The sequence below is a fragment of the Hyperolius riggenbachi genome, chromosome 6 (genome assembly GCF_040937935.1).
Source record: "Hyperolius riggenbachi isolate aHypRig1 chromosome 6, aHypRig1.pri, whole genome shotgun sequence".
Taxonomy (NCBI): domain Eukaryota; kingdom Metazoa; phylum Chordata; class Amphibia; order Anura; family Hyperoliidae; genus Hyperolius; species Hyperolius riggenbachi.
The window spans coordinates 126926013-126930309 of record NC_090651.1 but is presented as its reverse complement, the minus strand read 5'-3'; positions in this window follow the sequence as shown (position 1 = coordinate 126930309).

Below are 4297 nucleotides of genomic sequence, written 5' to 3'. Positions count from 1 at the left end.
ATGCTCTGTCTTGGCCTTGCAGCCCTCTGACCTCTTGGGTTGGCATTGCTGGAGGTAGCTATACGTGATCCTCCTTCAGGTGCAGGATCAGTGACAGTACCCCTTGCCTGCCCCTCGCTCCTAGATTGCTGAGCTGTGAATGGCCCAGCAGACTCAGAATCGCTGTCGATTAAGTCGCTGTCTGAGTCGGACGCAGGCAGCCAGTCAGAATCTGACTCCTTCAATTCTTTGAATTCGCTGCTGCTGTCCTCCTGCAGAATGGTGGCCGCCTCTATGGCAGAATAAAGTCTCTTCGCCATCTTTATAAAAAATGTATGCAGGCTATATACTGTATGCAGGCTATATTTTGTCTTCAGTTTGTGTCTCCTGGAAATGTCTTCTCCAGCCCTTAACCACTTTAACTACCACTACAGTATATCTACATCCTCTGTGACTTCATCTAAGCCACGAGGATGTAGATATAAGTGGTGTAGCTTAAGCACAGCTGTGCACAGATGGGCATTGCTCTTGTGCACACCTCCGGCACTGCTCTTGTGCACACCTCCGGCACTATCTGCTGCAGCACTAATTGGTGAAAGGGAATGTATCTTCCCTGAGCCAATAAAATACGTAGATTTTTACTATTAAAATGCTTTTGTTTTCTCATTTCATATTGAAAAATACACACTGTAGCATTATTTCAGAATCAAATTTCCTCAACATAATGAGGAAACATGATCTAAAAGTTTTGTGATAAACGGTAGAAATACCTAAACAAAATTTGTGTCTTTTATCTACAGTAGTGCTTTTTATTTTTAAGCTGGAATCAGTAAAAATGAGAAATGTGTTTTTTTTTCTATTTTTTCCTCTTTTTCCCATTAAAATGCATATAAAACAAAATTGTTTGAGGGGAAAAAATGCCATACAATGATAGCCTAGTTTGTCTTCAAAAAAGTGATATATGTTTCATTTAGGTGTCATAAGTAGGGATAAAGTTATTGCTGATTAAATAGATACATGGCTAAAATGTCAAAACTGCTATGGTCCATAAGGGGTAAACAAGGTCTGGATGCAAAGTGGTTAAAATAGAGCAGTACGCTGTGCTTGGAGTTGTAGCAGACCCTTCTGTATCATTGATAGGGACAAATGGCACTTCCTAGGCTTGAAGGGAACCTTAAGTCAAGATTATTTCCATATATAAACATATTACCTTAAAGCTGTGTATCAGTCATTCAATTTCGCCTATGCAGCGCCGCTGTGGAACGTTTATTTTTCGTGTTACTGTCAGGTTGAATATTTATAATTTAATTAAAATGGCGCTGCTGGCCGGAACTGTTTCCGGGTCAGCCACCTCTTGTTGCCGTCATGTGTCTCCTCCTGCCTCGTTGCTACGCTCGCTCGTGCACTGCCTTATCTGTATCAGTGCACGAGCATAGTGTCCACAAAGCGCTGTACCCCCCGCTCACGTGCACACGCGCGCACGTTTATTAGTTCAGGGACTCGCACAGCGCAGTATATTCAGCGGCGCCGGCGGCAGTAGGACCCAGCGAGGGAGGGAATATTTATGTGTTTATAATCCTGGGTCATTCGCTGTCAGGCGCCGTCAGGGCCAGCTGTCAGGGAGGTTTTATGGGAAACGGAGGCTGATAAGAGAACAGACACAGCGGTAAGTCTCTTATCAGCCTCTATTGTGCACACTATTTGGTTTAAAAAAAAAGTATGGCTTAAGTGCCTCTTTAAAGATGAGCTGTCAGCTATAGTATCTCAGAAAAAAACAACATATACAGTATAAGTAGATAAATACTTGCTCTACTTACATAACATATTTATTGCACTGTCCACATTTTGATTTTAATGATTTTTCTATAGTAAAAAAAAGAGAAAATCCTTCTTAGGATTCTCCATTTTAACTGTGTCCATCTTGAAGCTAATCCTGATGTCATTTTCTCCCTTACTCTCTTCTGCCTGATTGTGTATGCATTGCCTGCCCCCCTACTAGTCTTCAGGCATTCTCACCCAGATCTGCAATAGAAAGTGCATTGTCTCATTATGAGAAATATTAGCCAATCAGAGAGAAACAGAGGTGTGGGAGGGAAAACCAGGAGGGGAAGAGACTTCAGCCAACCAGACTGCATTAGTTAAGTCTGAGGGGAAAGTAAAGAAGCAAAAAAAGACAACTCAGCATGCCCTGCAACTTTCTTTGTGCGGCAGATTTTCTCAAAACTGGGGAATGTTGTTTTATGGATAAGAAAACTAAGAGTGGTTTTTAACTTTTGGATTGCCTGGTTAGCATCCTTTACCAGATAAAAATAAAGAATTGATTTTTGATTTTATGCCCGACAGTTACACTTTAATAAAGGTATCAAATGTGCCTATAGTAAAGTATAGTAAAGCTGATATATTACGTAATTGTATATGTAGTTTACATCACTGCAATTTCTTGATACAAAAAGGGGGTAACCACTTAGTAGGGATGTCCGAACAATGTGATTTTACATTTGCAAATACGTCTGTGAACGTTACTGCGAATGTTCGTGGTGAGTCCCATTGACTTTAATGGCAGGAGAGCTTCTGCAACATTCATGGCATCTCTGCAGCCCAGAGGCGTCGCTAGGGCCTTTGATCCAGGGCACCGGCCTGGAACCTGTTGCCATGATGCCCCGGATCGATTGATTGGCAGGAGGGGGCACTGGGCGGAGAGGAGCGGGCAGTTACAAACTCACCTCTGATCGCAGCCTCCAGCTTCTTCCGACTTCCTCCCCGGCGTCCGTCACTTTGGTTACAGTGCCCCCTGTGATGTCATCACAGGGGGCGCTGTTACCAATGCAAACTACGCTGGGGAGGAAGTCAGAAGAAGCTGGAGGCTACGATCAGAGGTGAGTTTTTAACTGCCCGCTCCCCTCCCCCCCGCCACTCCCGCCTCCTACGTTGGGGGCAGCCACCTATCTAATCTTCCCTAGGGAAAGCTTCCTATCTCACCTACGCTGTGGGCAGCTACCTATCTCACTTACGCTGGGGGCAGCTACCTATCTTGACTACGCTGAAGGCAGCTACCTATCTCACCTACGCTGGGGGCTGCTACCTACCTAACCTACGCTGGGGGCAGCTACCTATTTAACCTACACTGGGTCCAGCTACCTATCTAACCTATGCTGGGGGCAGCTACCTATCTAACCCATGCTGAGGGCAGCACCTATCTAATCTACGCTGGGGGCAGCTACCTATCTAACCTACGCTGGGGGCAGCTACCTATCTAACCTACGCTGGGGGCAGCTACCTATCTCACCTATGCTGGGGGCAGCTACCTTTCTAACCTACGCTGGGGGAAGCTACCTATCTATCCTACGCTGGGGGCATCTACCTATCTAACCTACGCTGGGGGCATCTACCTATCTAACCTACGCTGAGGGCAGCTACCTACCTAACCTACGCTGGGGGAAGCTTCCTATCTTACCTACCCTGGGGGGCAGCTACCTATCTAACCTACGCTGGGGGAAACTACCTATCCAACCTACACTGGGGTCACCTACCTATCTAACCTATACTGGAGACACCTACCTATCTAACCTATACTGAGGGAACATACCTATCTACAGCCAAGCAAAGCCCCAGGGCCCCAGCCCAGCAAAGCAGAGCCCTCAGCAAAGCAACCCCCCCCCCCCCCCAGCCTAGCAAAGCCTCCTGGTCCCAGTCCAGCAAAGCATACAGCCAAGCAAAGCCTAGTAAAGCCCCCAGCCCAGCAAAGCCCCCCAAAATGTCCCCAGAAAAGTGCCCAGGGGTGCCCCGGATCTCCCAGGAACCTAGAAACTCCCCTGCTGCAGCCTTAATTTCTTTGGTGTACAATGTGTAACACTTACATACGCGTCACACGCCCGCCCAGCCGTCACAGCCTAAAACGAGTTGGGTATCCTAAACGCGCATGCGTGGGCGAACGTGGGACACACCCGCACCAGTCTTCACTTCCCACAGTAAGTTTTTGTACACGTTTTAATACTACGCAGGCGCACAGCGTCATATGACGCGACGCCAACACTTATACAACACGAAACGGGCGCATTTATATGACATACAGCCGGAAGGCTTAATCAATTGGTTAACTAGCATCAATTTACCCATTAACCATACTATATTAGGAGCAGCAAAAACGGCAGCAAGGCACAGAGGCGCTAAGCTGACTGAAGCTGCTTACAAGGTAAGACCCTTATTCCATGTGCTCCACTTTTATTCACTCCACTGAACCTCACACATATTACACTTTCTACTTCCTATTTTTTATCATTAGCCCTTTGGGCCAGCACGATTACTGCCTATTAATTAA